Raw genomic sequence first — 25495 nt, forward strand, 5'->3', positions numbered from 1 at the left:
CGAATGAATTCCTTGGTTTGCTTTGCTTGTGAGCACAGCTTTTACTTTCCTTATTTAGCTGTTTTTATGAGTTTTCTCACTTTTATCCTTCCCTTTCTCTCCACCATCCCAATGCAGGAGGAGTGAGGGAGCAGCTGTGTGGTGCTTAGCTGCCTACAGGGTTAACCCATCCATTTCTTTTTTCACCAAAAGCTATCTAAAATAAAGGTACTCTCTCAGGATAACAAGAACTAGATGACCTGCTCATTCCTTCAAATCACTTGCATAGAGGGAAGCACTATAGAAGATCACAGAACTATTTTTAATAGACTCTCTTTACCATTCTTGGGTTGCAAAGTTATCAGGAAAATATGAATCTCATATCTACTAACACTATTGTCTAAAAGCAATGTGCTCAGATACCTTCTGCAAGAAAGTATTCTGGGAAGTGTCGATATAGGAAATGTTGACCATCTCCGATCAAAATGACTCCTGAGGAAGCAAATCCATTTTCAACCAAAGCATACCATGACTTAAGTAGTAGCTAAATAATTACTGTTTTATCCAATCTGTCTTCATATTTTTACAGAATGGCATCCATCTTCTCACTTCTGGAAGTCTTATGTCAGGCTAAATCTCTGTCATACTGCTACAAACATTATTTGCTGCAATTGCCAAGAAAAATGCATGGATGCAAAACTACTGTCAGCACGGGAAGAAGCAATGCCGAACATTTAAAGATTCCTATTCTTATTTATAGCTTGCTTTACAGCATAGTACTTCAGACAAAAATAAGAGGAAGGTTACTTTAAGTCCTACATCCATTCATTGAGGAACAATGGTTCCAAACTAGAAGTAAAAGTGATTCTGAATAGGCTGTAAAGGTCACATAAATTAAATGGTAATGCATCTTATGACTCCTCCTGTTCAATTCTGCAATTTCCATCCAGTATCATTCATGAGTTATTTGCTCTAGCCTATATTTTGAACATGGATTTCCCTTGGTATGTTGACAGCTATCCATTGTTTTCCTAATATTTTCATTTTATCCCTGGCATTTCTTTTAATCTCTTCCAAACACTTGTTTGAGAAAGGCAGGCTAGCATAAGACTCTAATGTCAATGAAAGTGTTATGTTACTACAGGAATGTCAAGGATCTGTTCTCAGTTTCAGCAACAAAAAGCCAGTTACTTCAGTGACTGAATTGTTCTTGCTGACGACATTCACAGGTGTCACTCAGAGCTCAATGTGATATATATTTAAAGTGTATATTGCCATATTTAAAGAAACTATGGGGATTTTTTCCAAAGTGATGAGAAGCACAGAACTACAATGCCATAATATATATATACATATTAGCAAAACTTACAGAAAATGTCAAGCAATTATTTCCTCCCTCTCCTTTAAAAACAAAGCAAAATAGATATATTATCTCTAATAACTGTTATGAGTGAAGATCAAAGAACTCAAGTGCAAATTTTTCCTGTGCCTATGAAGAAACCTTCAAATTTGCAACGTCTTCGTCACATTACCAATACAACTCTTTACAAGACAGCTGTATGATAGTGAAAAAGAAAAAAAACCAAACCCAAAACCACAATGAATACACCAGCTCTAGGAGATGGACAGGTATTTAAAAAATGGCTATACACAAAATATGATATAAAGTCACTTTCACACTGTTGAAAGTTTTGCACTTTTCTGGCAACTTGCCACATGAGATGTCAAATGCCACCTGGCTTACAATGAGGTAAGCAAGAAGTCATGTCACAGAGCAATTAGTATCATAGAAATGAATAGAATTGTTCAGGTTGGAAAAGACCTCTACGATCATCAAGTCCAACTGTCAACCCAACACTACCTTCCCTTCTAAACCATGCCCTGAAGTGCCACATCTACATGGTTTTTTAGCATTTCCAGGGATGACGACCCCACCACCTCTCTGGGCAGCCTGCTCCAATGCCTGGCCACTCTTTCAGTAAAGAAATTTTTCCTAATACCCAAATTAAACCTCCCGTGATGCAGCTTGAAGCAGTTTCCTCTCGTTCTATCACTAGTGGCCTGGGAGAAGAGACCAACACCCAACTCACTACAACCTCCTCTCAGGCAGTTGTAGAGAGCTATAAGGTCTCCCCTCAGCCTCCTCTACTCCAGGCTAAACAACCGCAGTTCCCTGAACCTCTCCTCATAAGACCTGCTCTCCAGACCCTTCACCAGCTTTGTTGCCGTTCTTTGGACACACTCCAGCAACTCAATGTCCTTCTTGTAGTGAGGGGCCCAAAACTGAACACAGTATTCAAGGTGCGGCCATACCAGTGCCGAATACAGCATCCTCCTAGAGAAGCTGGTGGCTCACGCTTGTACAGGTGTACTCTTTGCTGGGTAAAAAACTGGTTGGATGGCTGAGCCCAGAGAGTTGTGGACAGAGTTAAATCAGGTTGGTGGCCAGTCACAAGTGGTGTCTCTAGTGGGCCTGATTATACCCTCTTCCCCCTTCAAACCTACTTTAAAGCCCTCTCAGTGAGCCCTGCCAACTCATGTCCAAGAATCCTTTCCACCTTTGAGATACCTTAACTCCATCTGATGCCAGCAGGCCTGGTGCCATATAAACCTCCCCATGATCAAAAAAACCAAAATTCAACTGAAGGCACCAGCCTCTGAACCACGTGTTAATGAGATGAGTCTTCCTGTTCCTTTCAGTATTCTTCCCTGGCACTGACAGGATTGAGGAAAACACTACTTGTGCTCCTGATCCTTCAGCCAATCACCCCAGTGCCCTCAAGTCCCTTTTGATCGCTCTTGGGCTTCTCTCTGCAACCTCATCAGTGCCCACCTGCACAACCAGCAGCAGGCAGTAATCAGAGGGTGGTACCAGACCAAGGAGTTTCCTAGTAACGTCTCTGACCCGGGCCCCAGGGAGGCAGCAGACTTTCCTGTGGGATGGGTCTGGTCGGCACATCGGGCCCTCTGTTCCCCTCTGAAGGGAATCGCCTACAACAACTACCCTCTTTTTCTTCTGAACAGAGGCAGTCATAATGCATGGATCAAGGCAGCAGCACTGTTGCTGTCATTTGCATCCTGAGTCCTGACAGGTGCTGCATGTGTGTCCCTTCTTCTGGTCTGCAATCGGACAGCAGTCTTTTCAATACCTCTGCACCTCAGTGTTTTTCCAAATCCTGTTCCACATCCTTTTCCAATTAATTTGGAAACTTTCTACCCAAAAGCTCTATTTATGCAAACTGCTGTGGTCTGTTACAAATGCCTATCCGTGCCAAGGTATGCAAGTTTTTCTCATAGTATCAACATCTATAACAACCTTTTACCCTTTTCATTAGCAAGCTCCTTTTATTCAATATCACTTAGAGAATGTTCTCATTAGGAAGGAAACATCAGTTCTGTAGAATAATATTCTGGAAATAAGTTCATGACTGATGGTGTCACCTGGACTGTTTTGGCTTCCTCACTTAAGGGACATTGTTCATTGAGCTATTAGATAAAGATGAATTCATTCTTATGGGACCTGGAGGGAAATAAGGAAGGAAGGTTCAGTTACTAACTTAGTAAAGAGGTTTTTAAAATAAGATGAAACATGGGTATGTTAACATAAACATGTAATTTAGGTATACACAGAAAATACCTGGAAACCAGCCTAAGGGCAAGGACAACAAAAAGGGCAGGTGACAGCAAGTCAGAAAGGATGAAGAAGGTACTGCATTAGTCATCTATCAAACGTCTTTCACATCTGTACATTAATACAAAAAAGCAGAGTGTGCAAACGTAGAAAATCTTGAAGTCTTTTGTTTTAAAAGTTCTAAATAATATAATAAACATAATAGAGAGCTGGTGAAGTATCACATAGGACTGGAAGATTATGATAATATTATGCGCAGGAAAGACAGGAAGACCAAAGGAGGAGGTAGTTTGTGAAAGAGACTATATGGCACAAACAAAAGCTTTTCTAGTGCAAAAGTGGGATAAGGAATGCAGTAAAGACCAGGCTTTGACTAAGTCACTGTTACTTAATTAAAAACATAGGGAACCAAGTGTGTCAAAAACATTATTGTATGGCTAAATATGAGTACAAAGGAATAGCAAGCAAAGAAAGAGGTAAAATGGACACAGGGCACAAAATGAGAAGTCAGAGACATTTAGGCTGAAATAATTATGTAAGAGCATCAGCAACAGGAGCAAGTTTAAAAACTTTGGTTCAATAATCAATGGAGAAATAGTGCTTTTACAGATAGAATGAAGGAAGTTGGAGAATGCAGCGTCTTTTCTCAGAAGCATTGTTTCTAAAAGTAAATTTAGCACAGGTAGCTAATGAAATTAATATTGGCAGCAAGATGTTATCACCTCAACATCAAACAGGAAAAACTCAGGATAAAGATTAGCTGAAGAACTTAGATGAGAGTGGCCAGTCTTTGCAATCCTATTAGCTGTGTAACAAGCTGGGTTTGCAACCAAGAGCCATGAGACAATGGAGAAATAGGGAATGAACGACACTGCACAAGGTGTGCAACCCAGTTAAGTTATGGGACTCTTTCAGTGACAAGACATTCAGAAAACCCAGCAACCCAGTATCGGCACGTTCATGTGTTGATAAATAAAACCACCTCAGCATAGGAATCAGGCATGTTCAAGGACCACATACTGTTCACTGCAAATTACAGGTTTTTAAAGTACTGGGCCTAATGAATTTACTACTAGCATAGAACATGAATTGGCTGAAGCAGTTGCAGAATAAGTAGTCATTTTCCTATTTAAAAATATGGTTTCCACTCCAATTCCACTCTAAATTATTTCTATAATGGAATAATTATCATGCCTTGTGGACAGAGAAAAATCAGTAAATGTCAACCGTCTTAATGCTAGTGAGGCAAACAGATCACTGAACATGATTTAATAGCATCATCTGGATCCAAAAAAGAAACTGATATATAAGGAGGATACTACCTCTGAGAAAAATAAAGTGTATCTTCTCTTCTCAGGAAACAATGGGAAGGGCTCAGCTAAAATAATAAATCCATTTTTGAACACCACACCTTAGGAGAGGTGTGGAGAAGTCAGGGTAAATGAGGAATTGTCATGACTATCCTGGCACAAGTGAGCAAACTGGTGCCACTAGGTTATAACTGAAAAGTGTGTGAGAGGGGAGAGCAAGTTACAATTTTCAAATATGTAAGACTTCTGTAAAAGAGACGGGATAATCTGTTATCCATATCTACAGAACGTGACAAGAAGTAATGGTTGAGATGATTTGTAGCTGGGAGAAAAACACAAAACCCAGCCCAGTGAATGAATTTTTTTGTAACTTTAATGATAATTGCACCTACAGACAGAACTAGCACACATTTACATAGTACAATTTGTCTCTTAAGACTGTCTTGGAGATTAACGTCCCTTTCCACCGCTATCCATCCTTAATCTTGCAAGTGCTATACCCAGCAGACCAACCCTGAACTTTATTTTGTTTACATTGAAAAAAGTAATAAAAAGCTATTATATAATATATTGTTTCAGACATCTTTCACTTCCACACAGTAACTGAACGAAGTAGGAGAACCAAATTTTCTGAGCCAATCTTAATCATACAGACCCTATTTTGTGAAATAAAAAATAATAAAAAGGTGTGTTAACCTAGATTCAACATAAAATAAGTAATATTTGCAGGCTGGCTTCCACAGCCCTCTGGGGATTAAACATAATTTGAAAAACTAAATGCCTACTCATATTTTATTTAGTAGTAGCTCACCCTACATTTGTTTTTTTAGAGTTGTCACTTTAGACTACTGGATTTTCAGAAGTACCTTTTAACATCACTGGAAACAGGAAACATAGCCCAAGGGCCTGAACACACTATGGCTAATGCTTATATACCTGCTGTGTCTTCAAGGAAAGGAAGATGGAATGATTCCAAGTATGCAGAAGAAATGCTGTCTGAAAGAGGAAAAATAGTATGAAAACTGTAATCACATTGCTATTAAGGATGACCTGTCTCCAATATGATGTTTGATTCTTTTAGATATTTCAGCCATTTCAAATCACACTTAGCTCTAATGTGATATGTCATTTATCATCAAACATAAAATGTTACTTTTCCTAAGAGATTGTAGTGGGAAGAAGCAGAGGAAACAAATCAATACTTTTAAGTTTAGAGAAAAATAAAAAAAAAAAAAGATGAAACAGAGATGGAATGCCGTTCTCAACATCTATGCACTCATAACTTTATTATATATTATTTGATAATCTCAAATAATCAACAAGACTTGATTTTAGGTTTTACCTTGGTATACAGTGGTAACAGCAGTGCTCCCTCGTTAGACTGAATACTGATTGTTAGTTCAGTTTGGATTCAAAACAAAAAACATCAGTCACAGAATTACAAACTTTTCTATATTTCACTAGATAATCTTTGTATGCTGCCCAACCATCTGTATAATTCAGAAAATTTCTAGGAGTTAATAGGACTACAGACTAAGAGGAATGGATATAGTCTGTGGGGTTTTTTTGTGTTAATTAATTATAATGTATATTATATGGACAGAAAGAAGGCCTAAAGCTCTTCATTGATGCTGAAGCTCTTGCTATTCTCCAAACAACCAGGCAGTGAACAAATAGATAAGAGGACAGTGCCTAAACACACACATTGTTGCAACTCAAAAAACCCCCAGTACTTCAAGTACCTATTAATAGCTAATAAGTGATATATGATAAAAGCTAACTTTTCTTTATAATTTATTAAATCTTCATAAATAATATCCTTTATATACTGAAAATAATTCAGGAACTACAGCTGTAGAGCATGAGTGTTGTCAGTAGCATTGAATATTCTTAAAAGGCCCAAAGCATACCATAAAATCCATGTTTAAAAATGAGCAAGAGACTGAACAAAACAAGAAAAAAACCCTATTTGTAAGGATATACAAAGTGTCATAGAGTATCCAAGAGGCATCTGGATGTGTGTTCTGATACCTAGCGATAGTCTATTTTTATGGACAGATGTAAAGGGACTTACCACATGAATGTTTATGTCTAAACAATTTTTTAATGTTTCTCCTTGCTAGTGTGCCACATTATTATTATGTGGCGTGTTTCTTCAGGGCATTGCTACTCAAATTAGGTCTATCAAATTTTAACCAATTTTTGTAGGTCCTGGAGATACAGCCCAGGAAGACCATACCTGGAAAAGGTATGACACAATAGTTAGCTACCCACTGGAACAAAAACTTTATATGCCCTGCCAGAATTCATATCTTTTGTTTTAAATAGAGAGTTCTATGTTTCAGCTACATAATAAAATTTTTCACAGAGGACTTCAGGCTCCTTTTAGCCTGTCACAGTGAACCCCAGTCTTGTTCCCAAGAATTGGGATTTCAAAGTATTCAACTTCTGTTTTGCTGTATTACGTCACACAGATGAAAGTCAAACATCTGTGGTCTGCAGGAACGACGAAGCGAGAAGCAAAGAACATAAGAAGTATGTCCTAAGCAAAGAACATGACACGTAAAAGGAACACCAAAATACCAGCACCTGCACAGCATGGAAAGCAAGCAGGTGATCCAGTTCTGAGTAACAGTTGGTCAACAACAGGATGTATGAAACATTTAAAAACACTGGTTATAATTTTGGAAACTTTATAAACAGTAACACATAAAGACTAACACACAAACATCAGGGGTAAAATATGTGTATAAAAAAAAGCACAGAAATGCAAGTTTGTAATTTGGTTTCCCTTATAATTTTATGTCATAGTCTTATGTTGAAGATTTAATAATTCTAAAATATTTGGCAGTGTTTAACTTACAACACTGTAGCCTTTTTAGTGAGATAGCATGTTGATATTTTATCAAATATATTAGTCTATATATTACTTTGGATGTGAAAATTTCTGTGTAATGCACCCTGAAGCAAAAGTGCAATTAAGTGCTTTCTAGGGAATAAGAATGATCAACTCAGCGTAGGTTCTCATTTTGCATTTCTCTTCCAGGACAAGCTCTGATCACATGTATTCTATATATAATTCATTCATTCCGACTGTCCTCTGCATTTCATTAGTAAAGCAGAATGCTCATCTTGGTCTTTAAATCAATTAAATCAACTACCTGACAAATTCTTATTGTAGATCATCAAAAGGTTATGAAAAAATCACTGCCGTCTAAGAATTACGTGAGGGATGAAAATTGCCCTTTTATTAAAATCTAGGTGAAAACCAATAAAATGCCTGAAAAAATTAGAAGTCCTGACCACAGTACTGCTAAGTCTGAACCGAGACAAAGACAGATAAGGTTGATGGTTAACAAACATCCAGTTAATCTCAGAAATACAGAGCCATTTTATTCTTATTTTCTGCTAGGAAATTAAAGTCTCAGAACAAGACACGGCTTTGATTAAGGACCAAATTGGTCAAAGCACATGAGTGTGTACATATCTGCACAGTGTTAAAAACAATTTAAATGTGCTTACATTTATACATATGATCAAATCCTGTCAACGGTAATGGAAATTAAACACAAGCTTAAGTCATTTGCAAAATGCTGGGGTCTCCCACGTGCAAAAGCACATTAGTGTAACAATGTATCACAGCCCTCAAACTTTTGCAGTTTAGTACATCCTCCAAGACTGCAGTACATAGTAGGAGGTGGCTTCTAATCCTCCCTGCAGCCAAGCTCTTTCCCTGCAATTAGGAAGAGGGCATCAGAAATCCACTGACAATGAGGCGCCTCCGCAGTGCTGACCAGCCCCGCATCTTCTGGTTCTTCAAATGCACGCCGCTTACGCGTGAACAAGTATGTGGTATTTCAAGCATGGCCTAACTGACAAGAGCACCTGACTGCTGCTGTTAACCAAAATGCCTTTCAGAGAATGTACCAAAACACACAGAAAGCGGCAGTGTAAATTAACTCCTATTTACCCTCCTTCAGGATGTTTTTTTTAAAATAAAAGAGCAAGAAAGGCTCTAGTATGGTCTTTTCAAAGTGCAAAAACTGTGGAGTTCTTGTGGATAGCTATGTTGACTACCAAAGAGAAAGCAGGAGAACTGGTCATTGTTACTATTCCTTTCTCATGTAAATCAGCAGTCACAAACTCTGAGGAGCTAGAAAAGAGCTGTAGCCTGATCTAAGACTATTATAAGGCTACTGGAATATCTGGAGATTTTTTTTTCCTTTGGCTGAGGAAAACTTGCTTGAATGCTGTTGGAGAGAGACAGTTCTAGAAATACAAGGTTTTAGTTTCTCCGAAAATTTTTCTTTCCTATACAAGATGTTGTGAGGCTATTGCCAAATTATCGTTAAATTAGGGGGAAAAAATAATGTTTTAAAAATGTTTAAGGCAGGATTTTTTGTTCCCATTTGTAAGGAACTACAATTTCTTCTGCCTTTCCTTTCCTGAATTCTCTTTACAATACTCAAAAGTGACAGCTATCTCCATATAAGTGTTTCAAAGTTTGCTCTGCTTCAAAAGACATGGATATAAATCCATTGCAGGAAAATACATTTTTATTTCTGAAGCACATAAAATTCATTTCATCAGTCCAATGAAATATAGTTTTACTTTTTGCCTTATTTGTATATTCATACCTCAAAGACAGTTTAAATTACTTCTACACTGTAAAAGGTAGGGAAGGAAACGAATGCCTTCATCTGCAGCTAATGTATACACAGGCTTCTCTGTTCATCTTCATGAGAAAACTGCCAAGTTCACTTTGGCAAAGGAAAGATCTTTTAACCTAATGCCAAAAAGTACATAACCTGAAATACCAGCGTCACTACTCTTATTTTAGTAGTTCCCTTTTAGAATTAAATAGCATTTCCTGGTTTGTGCTAAATACTGTAATCTCCGAAGGCTAAGGTCATAGCAACAAACTAATTCAGACTGTTTCTGCAGTTGTCTGAAAAGATGGTACACCTATGTCTTGTATGTAAGATCAGCACCCATAGTTGTTGCGATCTGTGCTTTTGTGACCCTTAGATTTTGTTCAGAATTTCTCTAGGCAATCAAGCCCTGAAACATGTCAGTTATATATTACTGCAGCTGTACAGCAGGATGAATTTTCTTCTTTCAGTGCCACAGCCTAGGTGCATGTTACTTAGACCAGTGGGTATTCATACTAGACATAAATAATTTTGACAGTCAGAGAAGAACACACTAAACATAGAAGTTCCACAGGCCAGCAATCAATCTTATCTGATGGACTAATCGCAAAAACAGTTTTAAGAAACATTTTTTCGTTTTGATCATCTAGACAAGTTATGTGACAGACACTTTTCAGTCTCCCCTTTACATACAGGATCTAACAGTTTCCAGCATAAATAATGTATGTACTTACCTACCTAAAATTCTAATTAAATTAAGCACACTGGGATTGAAAGAGAAAAATCTACTCTTCAACATTTGTAATTTGCAGAGAGGGTATACAAAAGATTCGGCAACTGAGATGAAGAAATTCTAGCAATTCTTTCAAAAATTATTCTGAAATGGTACTATACAGATTTCCAGGCATTCCTGACTATAATCACAAAATCATTAATTCCTCTGTTTTCTTTTCATCTCCAGAAGCTCCACAAATAGGAATAATCACTTTAATTGATCACATTTCCTCTTCCCTCTCTAACTTCAATGGAGACATTGATACTTTGGATTATTTCATCTTTCCAAGACACTTCCCTAACTATCTACATTCCCTTTTATCCCTTAAATTTATTTTACATTCCTCTTATCCACATAACATTGTCTCTAAATTCTCTTAATCTCATGTCAACATTATTTCTGCTCAAATCCTTGGCCAAACCATCATTTTTTCTATCACTGAATAATATGCTGCTTTTGCATATGGCCTCTTCCTTCATTTTTGAAGGCTGGTGCAGTATGTTCTCATGTGAATTAAGAGATGCAATCTTTACAACACTTTCCTTCAAAATATCAGAACTCTTCTGTTCAAATAAGCATTCACTTAATTTCCTGAAGTGCTTCAGGTATGCATATCAATCAATCCAAGAAATTCTCTATCTTCTCCTCCACAACATCCATTGACCTACCACAGTTATATTTCTGCTTTTTGCACTGCATAAACACAACCACTTCTCATTGGAGATTTTCTCTTTGGTAACTTATGACATGCCACAACATCTTTCTCTATCTGTGCTTGATTTGTTGCCTATGTTAATCCACGTTTCAGGTGAAGAATGTTGCCTGCCTTACCTGCAGCTTTTATATGTAAATACATTTAAAAAAAACATAAACCAAACTAACAAAAACTTTAATATACATAGCAGAATTCTACTTTTCCCCTCTTGAATATTCTTTAAAATATTCAGTACTCAGTTTGCACTAAATGTAACCACATGAAAATTACAGTGCCGTGCATACACAGCTGAAAAGTATACGTCCAGAATTAGATGGTAAGAAGATATACTTTTGGTAAGTAACTTTCTAGAAAGCTTTTTAAGATTTCATTTTTACAGACCATTCACAGGTTACATTAAAATAACAGAAAACACTGTTTAATAACTCAATACTGACTATATTTTTCAATGTAAGAAAATGTAAACTGTTCGAGTCCTAGAAATTATAGCTGTAGAAAATGTCTCTATTAAGCCTAGAAAGCAAATCATAGAATGATATAGAAACTGATTTTATATGGATTGCAAAAGGTAAACATTGTATTTTGGATTTCAGTGTAATTATTCTTAGCATATTATATATGTCATAATATCATAACTTTATTTATACAAATATTATTTAGAGTTATGCCTTAAGCTTCACACTATTCTATCAAAAAGCCTATGACACATATTTAGGTTTCTTTCTTGTAAGGGAATTCACTCCATATGAATCCACTAGAATGAGCAATTGCAATTCTTTCTTTAGTTAATTCACCTACCACTTTAATCTTGTAGGCAAAGTACACTATAGACAACACCAAAAGATACAGGAGGAGAAAGAAGCATTCAAGTGTGTTAATTGTCAAGAGAATTTTACTGGCATGAGAAGGAAATATTCTAACAAACACATCATCACATACATGTACAAAACTGCTGAAATTCTATATCTTATTACATTAATGTTGTGAATTTTCTCTCCATTCCTGCTGATAGACAACGGAGTTTTATCTCTAGCTAACCCAGCTAATCAGAGAAATCACACAATCTCTAACCATCCAAAAGGAACCCTTCAACTGTTGGCTGATTTATCACAGTCATGAGCTGGTGCAGCATACAACTATACCTCAGCTAGTGATTTCTTATTAAAAATCACTTTCTAATTACTAAAAGTTTAAATGTATACCGTATAATTTCTAGAAAACATATATTAACATCCTTATATTTTAATTTTCTGTAAAATTTTGGAAAGAATATAATACACAACAAGGCAGTATTGCCCAGTTGGAATAATTCTTCCATTTCAAAGCTGAGATCTTAAAGAGTGTTCTCATTTGGTACTCATTTTGACTGATAGTATTTCCTCTTTCAGCTGGGAGGATATACCTTCAAAAACAGGGTAATTTTTTTTTCTTCTCTTTTGTGGCTATATTAATGGACTTAAATTCAAAATTCCAGTCTGATTTCTAGCCATAAAGTATGAGCACTTTTAATCTTTATATGCATTCATACCCCCTGTCTGAAAAAAGGAAAGGGTATTATAATAACTCACAAAGTTATAATCTGCAATTGATATTTGGATGTTATTTGGACCAGACTATAATAAATACCTTTCAAAAAAAGAAAAAGAAAGAAAGAATAAAATCACCCGCACTTTTGAAAGAATAAGAACCACCGACTTAAGTAAAAACAGGACTGATATCTTGATTTTCTTTCCAGCTATTGACAGGAAGTAATATTTTTGCATCTAGAAGCTTTCAGCATGACTGGAAGTCAGAGATAAATAGGTAAGCAAATATGGACTATCATATAGAAAACTCCTTAGGAAACTGAGCGAGAATTTGATCTGTACTGATTGCAGACACTTACAAATATTGTCTTCAAAAAAAAAAGAAACAAACAGGTATTAAACTAGTATTCATTTAGCACAGAACCAAAACCACCCATCTTGCTGAATCCCAGTGAAAATATAATGGAAAAAACCCAGCATTCCTGTGCTGTTATATTGCTTTTTTGGATGCAGGCTAGTATGAATTTTCCCAAGCCAAAACCAGAAAATAAAATGAAAAACAAGAATGCTAGCACAAACCTCGGCTTTCTGTTAAACATTACAAGATGCTGAAGTGAATACTGCCTTGAGCTAGCTATGTATTAAAGTATTCTACAGAGATCTAACACATAATACAATACAAATCTATTGACAATTGCCTTGAACTAGTTAAGTCTTTAAGTATTCTACAGAGGTCTAATGCATTACAGACTAAAAACCTATTTCTATGTAGTAATTATAGTCAATTTTTGTGAGATTTCTCTAATCGATATTTATGGTAATACACTTGAAAGGATAAAAATGATAACAATAAAAAAAAAAAAAAAAGCGCAACCAAAGATGACTTTGGCCTGTTCTTGACTTGGTTTGGTATTTTACAGTCGCTATAAAAATTAATACATACGTATCACCAAAGCAAGATATGCATATTGCATTGCATATCAGATTGCTGATATGCATAGAACTTGTGAGCTTCTCAGAAAAGAACCTCTCTTTTCTAAAGAGTGCCTCCTGCTTTCATGTAATTATCTTCTTGCCACAAGATGGCACCAAACGTTTAACAATATCAGCATTCCTAAGGTTCCCATCTGAAATTAACAAACTTCAGGAAATTGCACAAGAAATGTCATCAACATTTGACTTTTGATTTCAGTTATTAATATCAAGCAGGTTATGAATATCATTCTGCTTACCTTGACAAACTGCTGAAATGCTTAGACTTACCATAGTGTTAATGAATATGGAGAAAAAAAATGTTTTATTAAAGATTAAGTTTCCTACAAATTGCAAAGAACAAGCAGGGAACATTTAGAATTATATATTTCCTTTATAGGACAGGGAAGTAAGAACATATGCAAATGCATGAATACAAACTAAACAGCCACACAAAAAAATAACTCCAAACGCATCAACAAATTTATAGTCTCCTGAAAGGTAATTTTATCAAAGTAAAGTTCAACAACTTATACATTAAGAATTTTCCTTTTTCTCCACTCAACTTTCCCTCCAAATTGCAATTAAAGAAAAGAGTTGATCTCAAATTTATTGAGCTCTTAAAAAAGCGGCATGTTATATAATGTGAGAAAACTGACGAAAGAGTATTTCTATCTTATAGGAAACTCATTGTCAAATAAATGCTTTTCTGTTCCCACAGCAAAACCTCATCCTTCACACTAGTGCGTTAGTGCACTAATGGCATAAAAAGAAACCAAAACAAAACCCCAAAGCCTTGTGGGAGAAGAAAAATTTCAAATCATAATTGCTTCCCTGCAGTTATTTCATATAGTACATTTCATTTACCTATTAAAATACCCCAACAAAACAACTATGAAAAAAGAGTTCACAGCCTCCAGCCAGAAAGAAACCAAGCATCTCAGAACAAAAACCTACTAATTCACCAGCAAATTTAAGTCACTATGTTTCCTTTAAAGAGAAGAGACCCTGAACAATGTCAAGATTATAAAAGAACTATTTTTGTGTCAGTATTATCCTGATCTTCATTGCCAGTATTTCTGATTGTACAGAAATATACTAAGCTACCTTCAAATATTTTTCTCTGTACATCACTTCATTTTAGCTCATATATTTTAAAGCACTAATGGATTACCCTTGAGAAGTCAGTGCTTGATTACACATTAGAATCATTGAGATGAATTCTGTTTACTTAAATAGAATTTAATTTAATCTTTTAAAATATTTTTTCAGTTATCATACTATTAGAACACTACATTTTTTTCAGGTTATTGTCCCAATAACAAAACGTCCAGTTTTAATGATAAGCAAATAGTTTCTAAACTAGTCCAGAAATCTATTTTTCTAGTGCTGAAGTATCACGATTTTACTTGTGTGCCCTTTTTTAGTGAAAAGAAGGATTTTAATATGCTAGCACTAGAAATTGAGTCCAACCAGCATGGCCGGAATGACAAGAAACCACTCACATAACCAAAACAAACCCGTAGTCATGCATACCTGTAAGACAAGACTGTCTGGGTGCTTTTCCAGAGATTGAGCTGGAACCATGTAAACTGGGAGCTGTGGGACTGAACCACCTAGGCTGCTTTTATCCCATTAGACCTGACTTTCACAGGCTGTCCAAATGGCAAAACACCTCTGACCCTACATACATAAACATTTGCTGCTTGGATTTAATGGCTGAAGCCATAGAGGACAGAAAAGGTGAATATTTCCTCTCCTGAATGTACATAACCCCAAATTTAGCAAGAAGTTGCTGCTGTGTTAACACAAGGGGCTTTTTTTGTCCTGTCATTTACAAGGCTGAACTACTTCGAGCTTTACGATTTGTGTTTAACTCCAGCTAAGTGGGTGTTGTTAGAAATTAAAACCTAAAAAGTCAATAGTAGATGGCTATTTGTAAATTCTGTTCTAAACCAGTAGCATAACAAGTATGTTTTAAACCCCTGAATGTAAGGAATTGCAATTATACTGTTATTTAAAAAAAAAAAACAAAAACCAAACTTTGCATTTAATTACTTAATTGATTTCTCCTTTGTCACAAACTTTTAGGTATCCAATTTAGAATAGCTCAAGCCCAGTAACCTTTGTTATTCACATTACAGATTCCTAATTTCTCTTGAAGATTTATGCTTATCAAAACTTTAATGGGATTATTACTATAATACACTATGTCTTAGTCCATCATTCTTTTCTAATTCTTATTATTCTGACCTCAAATAAAAAGCTAGAGGAAACCAAGCTACCATTAGGATATATTCAGAAATAGCACGTGTTTCAGAGTGGGTTCATATGCCATGCCTTGCCTTGCCAAGGATAGGAAGAAGAAAAAAATGTATTATTTTGACTTAATTTTCCATTCTGTACAAATATTCCACACACATACTTAAATTTTGAAAAACAGATCATTTTCCTCTGATCATCAGAATTACTGAAGACTGTCTAAATAATATAAACAAATAAAAAAGTAATATATTCCCATGTTAAGAAAGACTTTCTTAAATTAGTTAGTCAAATCAGGGTACTACTTCATTTGAAACTACGCAAGAAGAGAAATTCAGAGGAATTGTATAAACAGGGAAAAAATATATATTTTATAAAAGAATAATGTTACAGAGGAAAATCCATCCGTCTATATCTGTACATCTGCCATTCAGATGTAACCATCAGAAAAAAGTACACCTAGTAACAGAACACATAAGCGTTTAAGTTCTTAATCACAAATTGTCAATAAAATTCCCCCAAGTCATGGAGAGAACCAAATGTACCTAATATGCCTGGGGCTGAGTTACTCATTTTAATCAAGGTGTCAGCTTCAGTGATATCTTGACCATGAGCACTATACTCTTACTCAAGGGAAAGAGCACATCTCAGCACACTAATGACAGAAAAAACTTCATCCTACGGGGGGGGGGGGGGGGGGGGGACGGGGACGGAAAAAAATCACACTTCCCCAAAATGGTACTCACAATAGTGTTCTATGTCCTACTTTTTTATGGACATTAAATTTCTGCCAAAAGCCTGTGGAAACTATCCCAAAGGGAAACAGAAGCAGGACAAAAATACTACTTGAAACTTGGTCTTAGGAAGTGGGAAGTGGTGGCATATTTAAGGAACATGGATGTAATATGCTGAAGTAGTTCTTAAACTAACTTTCACGTCATAATGAAATGTCTTACTTCCCTAATCTTAGAAACAAGTAAATTTTTTCATAGAGCTGCAAAATGACCGGGTATACTTAGTAACTCATTCATAAATTGAGGTCTACACTTTTACTTACCATTTAATACAGGACTATTTTGATTAAAGACTGCTGATTAAATGGCTGAATGCTTTGATCTCTGCTGAAACACCCCTTATTCTACAGCAGTGATTTTAAAGATTCTTATAGGTTTTTGTTTTAAACTATGTATTTAACTGTAATGCACTACTAGATGACCCAAGGGTTAGCTAGTTTGATTAACTGGTTTTGTTTTGATTTTTTAGTAGAAAGTCATGAGGCTAAGCTAGTAGCTCTATATAGCTTACTTTGCAGGATCGAGATTATAATGAAAGAAAAAAAATAATACTACATACAAAATTACTGACATGTGAAAGTCCTCCCCCTACTAAATGATATTTAAAAAAAAAAAAAATAGAAGGCATCTATACCGATAATGAAAATATGATCTATAGCATGATGTAAAATTTTTGTGAAAGGTAATTGCATAATCTGTTATTAAAATTTATTCTTAGAGTTGAAAAGAAAATAAGAGCTGAAATGTTCTTCTGCTTCAATTCATCATGTTTTAAGATTTTTTTTGTTTTAAACATAACGTGCTCTTTTTTGCTTTGTCTTCTTTCTACTTCTCTCGGGTTTTGTTTTGTAATTATTTCTAACAACAGACACCTAACAACTGAAAATCCAGGTCATCTTCTGAGTAACCTCAACATTAAAAAAAACAGACAAACAACCCACGTTATTTTAAGAATTTTATTCACCTAAGTAGCACGTGTACACCTCTAGTGAACGTATCACTTAGAATCTTCATCATGTAGAGAAATCAACGACATTTAAGCCTACTTTAACTAATTTGCTGATGACACAGAGATAAAATGGATCTATAGGTCTTCAAGGAATCTTCTAATGTACATGAAACAGAGAGGGACCCAAATAGAAAATTCTAGATTCACACCTTGTCTGATATGTTTAGGCTCAGATATTTCTCTAACAAAGAACGAAACATGATTGTAGGTGCACGTATTAAAAAAAAAAATAGAGAAAACAACCTGAGGATTTAAAGAAGCCACTTTTAAATTTCAAATTAAATATAGTAATACTACCCACAGTTTTCAGTCAAGACTACAAGAAAGTTAGGTTAGTGTTACTCCCCTTTTTCTCTCTGCCAAAGGCATATGGAGAAACGATGACAGTCCTTCCCTTAAAAAATAGGAACATTTAGATAAAACTACAGTCCCAATTAATAATTGAAGCCCATATGTCTGTCAAAGCCATATTTGATAGCATTTTAAGGTCTACTGAGGGACAGTATTGTTAAAAGAACATTATGAGAATGATAACCACCATTATGAGAATGACAACCTGATAAAGAAAAAAATATTTTGCATATTAAACCACGTGGACAGAGTCAGGGAAATCTGTGTTGTGTGAGAGGAAGGGATCTCTTTTTTTCCCATCTGTCCATAACTAATTTCAAAACGGTGCCCAGATCCCTTTTTAGGAGATTTCATCTGTGGTAACAGTACCAGAACAAAGACCTTTGCAGGATTACAGGAGCCTTGGCACTGGAGATTCCAACCACCCCAGGACAGGGGACAGGGGCAAGGATGCAAACACAGTATGCACAGCAACATTACTGATATTGACTGAGTCTTACATTTTGGCATTACATGCATTTATGGTCCCAGCTCCACTCACCATAGAAAAGGCATCGGAAAATGGAAGGTGACTATTTGTAAGAGAAAGGGATTTATACATTTAAGGGATATTGTTTCTTAGAAATCTTAGAAGGAGGATAAACTTGTCCATCCTCCCTCTGTCCTGAATATTACCTCTAAATAATTACAAATACTTTGGGTTCATCCGGGAGTGCAGCACAGACTGGGATCCACCTGGCTGGAGAGCAGCTCTGTTGAAAGGGACCTGGGGGTCCTGGTGGACAGAAAGACCAACATGAGCGAACAGTGTGCTGCTGCGGCCAAGAAGGCCAACAGGATGCTGGGTTGCATCAAAAAGGGCATCGCCAGCAGAGATAAAGAAGTCGTCATCCCGCTCTACTCAGCATTTGTCAGGACCCACCTGGAGTACTGTGTACAGTTCTGGTCCCTGCTATGCAAAAAGGATGTGGACAGGCTGGAAGGGGTCCAGAGAAGGGCCACCAAGATGATCAAAGGACTGGGAAGCTGCCATATGAGGGTAGGCTGGGAGAACTGGGTTTGTTCAGCCTTGAGAAAAGGAGGATTCGAGGGGATCTCATCACCATGTACCAGTACTTAAGAGGCAGCTACAAAGAAGATGGAGACTCCCTTTTTACAAGGAGTCCCATGGAGAGGACAAGGGGGAACGGACACAAGTTGCTCTCGGGGAGATTCCGATTGGACACAAGAGGGAAATTTTTTCACATTGAGGACAGTCACCCATTGGAATAATCTCCCCAGGGAAGTGGTTGACTCGGCCACGTCGGCCACCTTTAAGAGTCGTCTGGACAGGGTGCTGGGCCATCTTGTCTAGACTGTGCTCTTCCTAGAAAGGTTGGACTAGATGATCCCTGAGGTCCCTTCCAACCTGTGATTCTATCTCTTTTCTCACCCTCATTTAAAAACTCAGAGATTTTGTCCATGTATTTTATCTTATGTTTAAGATATAAAACATATTCAAGAAAATCTACATACATAACTCTCTTGAGCCCAGTGGAAGTAAAAATCAGATGTACACTTGTGATACTTAGAGGAACCAATGACAATGCACAGCATCTAAGTTTCCTAGACACAGGCATATGTCTTTTATTTGTGCTTACTATTAAGGTAGCATAAATACTAACAAGATAATGTTTTCATTCATTAAGCAGGTGCAAATATCATGTGAACTATTGAGGTGTAGTATACGCAAGCACACAATACCAGTTCAGTTAAACATATTTTTATTTTATATTAATTTGGGGGAAAAAAATTAGCAGTCCTGTTGGACACTGTATTTTGAGCCTTAATCATAGTGCTGTAAATTACATTGGTACACGTACTTTATGTCTTAAAAATCTGGATAGTATAGCATCACAGATTTCAGGAGGATTACATTCATTTTTAAGGATCACAGCCTGATCGGGCTAAGTGATGGTATGTCATGTTCTTTATGCTACAATGCAAAGCACTGAAATAGGATAATACAAGAAATCAATCTGTAATGTGGAAGGTGATAGAATATTAACAGTAAAATCATAAAACATACATATATATCACATAATGATAAAGTATTTTTGAGAGGTTTTTTTATTTGTATAAAACACAGAAGAACACAGTTCTAGTGTTTGAGCAATAGAATTCTGGAAACATCTATTTTCAATTCATTTTCTGAATCATTACCTTTACATAAATGCATGTACACATGTTCTCTTCTTTACCTGATTTCCTAGTCTTGGAAATATGATTGAAAGTTCACTTTGAGATACAATTAAGACATGCCATAATAATGTTACAAAGTAAAAAAAAAAATGGGTGAAGAATAATGTACATCTGGGAACAATATTAAAAAGAACACCTGCCATGTTGCTTTTCGTTATATCCAGTTAACTTCCTATGTCTTTGTATTCCCCTGATGTACCCTGTTGGTACAAACACAGTACTACACACATTCAGCTGACAGACTTGTTTATATCCCAGAGCAGATGCCCTGTAACAGTACAAGCTGGGGAGTACCTCTGAGATACTGCTAGAGCTTTATGCCTCCTGCTGGACACACTTCTTTATCAAAAAAAGTGATAAACATTATCTATTTCATATAGGTTAGTAGAGGCAAGAAACTGTAGTGGGAACTTACAGAAAAAGTGAAGTAATAAAAAGCTGATATAAATTGAGAGAGAAAGTGTACAGTGTTCTGCTTGCTATAATGCAATCCCTGTACAAGACAAAGGTTTTCCCTGTTTTGTCCTTCTGTACACACATGCACACTTGAGGTAACTGGTTCTGATGTTTAATAATCAGGAAGACTTCATGTACAAAGAAATGTGTATAAAGCTTCAACTGGCAGGTTTTTGGCAGATCCTCCACATACTAAAGACTAGACGGATAAGCCAGTAAACAGAACATATAAGCTCAATAGCTCTTTAGTTGGGAGGTGTTCTGGCTTCCCACCAGATGAAAACAGAACAAAGGAAAAGAGTGCTTGGGTCTAGCTGATTTTTTTCTGTGTAGTAATACAGCCCGATAACTGTAGCACACTCAGTTCCCCAGAGATGAGGAGTATTTTCTATAGCTCTGTTGTAGAGCTGCTAACCCATAGAAACAGGCAAATTAGGGAAGTCACCATACCAAGGACTCAAAGTTGAAGAGCTGTAAATCCAGGGAGAGAAAAGCAAGAAACATACAACATAGGAGTTCCTCTTGGCCTGAAGGGAGATGTGGGGAACATTAAGCTCAAGAAAGAACTCAGAATACCATTGTTTCTTCCTTGCTTCTTTCTTTCTTTCAAGTTTTTCCAGAAGTTGAACAGTAGAGTAAGCATGTTTTTTTCAAAAAAGCAAGTGTTCACATTAGTAGATTTGCAGGTGCAAGATGTGCAGTGTGTATGTTGTATAGTCAACCAAGGTTTCAGTGACGGTACCTTTAGTTTGCACGAGGTTTCACTGATGGTTGCATACTATTCAGAGCAGTTGAAAATGAGTTATTGTGTGGCATCCTTATGTGCAGTGAAGTCACCCTTCATAATGTTTCATTTTGGTATATTCAAACTGCTCATAAGAAAAGTTTTATTTCTGAATTTCATTTTTCCTCCTTTATGATAAATGATACATGAATCAGTATGTTGTTAAAAAGCCCATAGCAAATACAACAGTAATACAGAATATGTATTTATGTAGTTTCCTTAAGGCCCTCACAACATGTTTCTTAAAACCCTTATATTCTGCTTATATACTTGCCCAAATAATCAGTCTTTTCCTTCCATTTCTGTCTATCATGTAACATTGAAGAATTAACTGTCCAGCAAATTTTTAAAAATCTATGAACAAGGACATATTGAGGAGTCCAGCTAAGATGTCCTGGTGTTTAGAGACTTGGTTTCAAATGATAATAATGAATGAATTAAAAATAATATTATGATAACAGTCAGAAACTTCACCCCGTTGCTACCATTCAACAGCATTTCAATTAAATTTTACCCCCTGCATTAGTGCTGCAACCTAGTGGTGTGATAAGGTATAAAATTATACTAATTCAAAGGCAGTGTGTTATCACCTGCAACCTGGCTGCAAATATGGTTCACAGACATAGAAACTAAGTCACCTGCACAGAATTATCCAGATGAGACAGGGTCTCTCTCAGTTGCTTGTTTCCTTGTGGATATCACATTGAGAACAGGAAATTGCTTTCACAGAATCAGAGGTAGATATTATTTTCAAATTAACCTTTTCTACCTTTTAAATTTAATTATTTAGCAAGGAAAAAAACCATACTGTTGAGCTGAAATTTGTATACTGGTGTGCATGTATGGATGTGTTTCTTATTAATATCTCTACATTTAATTAATCGTGAGCTCATTTGCTTTAACATATAGCATTATTTTCATGCATTTTTCAACTACAGCTTGGCACAGAAAAGAACAGTAACCACAGTGTCTACTGTGAGCACATTTCAGTATTTCATCAGTTTCTTCACAGATCCTTTGTCTATTGAGAACACACAAGTATGAAGTTTTAGTATATCTAGACTCATTTAGTCTAATACAAAGCCAACCAGACCATTTAAGCATATATAAATTCCTACATACAGTCCCTTTAGTTTGCTATTTTCTTTTCCATGAACCGTTACAGAGCATTATAAATATAAACTTTTGGCAAAGCAAGCAACCAAGACATATTTTCCAGTGCTACACAAAGTAACAAAAAAATCAAATAACCATCAGTAGTTTTGAGTTTAAATATCTGTATTACAATCAACACTCCTCAGACATTACAAAGTTCCTATTTAAGTATACAAAATCATCTTGACACTGCACAAAGAAGACATGGACATAAAGCTAAACTAAAATTAACAGAAACTGCTACAGAAATGATCTCTTCATTCATACTTTTATTTAACAAAGTAAACAAAAATATGAGAAGACTCCCTCCGGCACAAACTAGATTACCATCTTATAATCCAAGAAGTATTCCTCTCTTGATGTAAACCCATATTGACTCTAAACAGCTGTTTTTCAACTCTTGAGAAAGATAGCTTGCCTCTCCTACTTGCCTTTCCCAGTTCCCTAAGTTCATTCTTTCATCTCCTTCTCTAAAATAGCACAGGCTACTATCACATTCAAAAAGTAAACAATTAATATAGAAGTTTGACTAACTGAAAAATCTCAATAAATGCTTGCACCAGACTCATAATATTCCTAGTAAATGGCATATTTTAAAAGGATTTAGAGATTCAGAAGTATGTTCCAGTCTCCCACTCCCTGCTTTCCCCCTCCAGTAACATCACCATGTAAATTTAAAGCTTATTAGCCTAAAAAGAAAAAAAAGTCATCATTTCTTACAAACCTTCTTCCTCACACAGTGCACACACTCATATATGCATACACATATGCGTACACAACAAGTTGTATAATTCAAAAAATACCTTAAAAGCAATGGGTGTGCAGCTGCAGTAATACACAGGCTTTTACTGAAATGAAAGCTGAAGATTATAGGCAACAGCTCCATTTGTGTGGAAGCAACAGAGATGATAGGTCAGTTTTAAAATGCTGGTTGCTATTTGTCACTGTTTGCACGTGCAGATGCATTCTCTTAAGCTGAAGGACTGTTAGATTTTTACGGCTGCAACTAGTACCATGTACAGTATTAGCCTATTGTAAATTTCTAATGCAGCTGACAATGCCATCAATAGTTAGTAGTTGGGAACATAGATTTAGACTTGCTTTGTACTGCATTAATTTAACACCACATCAAATATGGATTTTATTGCAGCAGTGACAATAAATGCTCACACAGGTGCAGACTAAATTTTTCGTCCCTCCACCTTTCCCTTCTCCCCCCCCAGCTTTACTGAAATGTCAAACCTGGCAATATTTTCCCCATCTGTGTGTATATAGCTCTGTACAGATATTTGAAACATTGCCTGTATCCACCCTGCTATCCCTCTCCACAGGGATTTCCTTCATAAGAAGCATTTGCTCTGAGGGTCTATAATTATTCTGAAATTCAGTTCAGGGCAGAACACATAGCAGTGAAAGCTGTAACAGACTTGCACTGGTATAGAGAAAGTGAGGGCACATATGTGTATGTTTCATGCTATGTTCATAACAGTTACACTATGAAACAGTGCTTTTCAATTCAAGTAGTATTGTTCCTCCCCACTGAATTTGCAAGAACTGAATACAGATGGAAACCCCTGCTCAAAAGATAGCCTGCTTACTAGGAGAAAAAAAAAACAAAACAACTATAAAATGCTTAGTATTTCAATCTTGAATAAATATGGTATAGGTTTACTTTGAGGAGCGAATACACAGCAGTTATTTCCTATCCCTTGTCTCATTACTCCTGAAGCATATTTAGAAAACGTAAAAAGTTGTATATAGTAGAACAATTCTATACATTGCATTAAACACCATATTGTTCATGCTATAATAATTATAATAACAACAACAACTACAAAGAGCTTAAGGAAATAAGAAAGGGTCCTACCTTTTATTCTGCTGCTGAGAAAGTGAAGTAGTGTCCACCCCAAGGAAACTGAAACACGAGCTATTAGAGTCCTTTTTCTGTTTGTTTGTTTTCTCCTGCTATTTTCTAAGACTGATCCTACTTGGATCTAACTCAGGCTTTTTTTCCCAGCATCACTTAACTCTGGTTAGCCGGGAACCAAAGCTAAGGGGGAGCTCTCCCTCTGACTGGCTTTCATTCAGAGCTCCTAATTAAAAAAAAAAAAAAAAAAACCACACACAAAAAAACCCCCACCACCACCACACACCCCCCGTGCACAGACACGCACACACTCACTCTCCTTCCGAGGATGAGAGCGGGAGAGGCGCTGCCGATGGAGCCGCAGCACTTACCCTGGGAAGGCTGGAGACTAGGGAAGTGGAGGCTTTTCCAAGCACACAGTGATTTGCAAGTGAATGGTGTGGGAGGGTACAGCAAACGCAGAGCTTTTTTGTTAAAGCCTGTCGCCCTCCCTTCGCTGACAGAATGGTTCTCTGTTTTTGAAGTCTAAGGTAATCAGCCTCATCTGCTTAGCTTGCCGTAATAATAAATACTGAAAACACCACCACTTTTTGTGGTGTGTTTTTCTTGATTAAATATAACCGCTTTGTTATACCACCAGTGATCTTACAGCAATGTTTATAAAATTTATATATATATAAAAAAATATTTTAAAAAATAGCATGGTGCCAAGTTAAATTACAACCTCAGAAGGCTTAGATGAAACCACAGAGAGTAATTATTTTCTTCATTGAACTGCTTATGCTATTAGATTAGAAACACATTCTGTCGTGCTTCACCACTTTTATGATTAATATAAAACAAGACAGCTTCATATAATATTAAGTATTTTCACATTTCTGGAGGTTATTAAAAAAAAAGTCAGTGTCACTACTAATAGCCCATTAATATTTTTCCCCCCGTTGATACTTGCCATGCCTGTTTTTATTTTCTTTCAGTCACTGTATCTGGACTTCACATTTTGCAACGTGTTCCTT

At 36.3% G+C, this 25495-nt stretch overlaps 1 protein-coding gene across 1 annotated transcript in view; it reads right to left on the reverse strand.

The window, feature by feature from the left end:
• The window catches only part of CDH10 (cadherin 10), a 115005-nt gene extending 90037 nt beyond the window's left edge, over positions 1–24968 (reverse strand). The window contains exon 1 of the mRNA XM_064443427.1: positions 24480–24968. The gene's annotated coding sequence lies outside the window, so the exon portion shown is untranslated. The remainder of the gene's footprint in view (positions 1–24479) is intronic.
• Positions 24969–25495: the final 527 nt, after the last annotated feature.

This window comes from Phalacrocorax carbo, chromosome 2 (genome assembly GCF_963921805.1).
Source record: "Phalacrocorax carbo chromosome 2, bPhaCar2.1, whole genome shotgun sequence".
NCBI classification, from domain to species: Eukaryota; Metazoa; Chordata; class Aves; order Suliformes; family Phalacrocoracidae; genus Phalacrocorax; species Phalacrocorax carbo.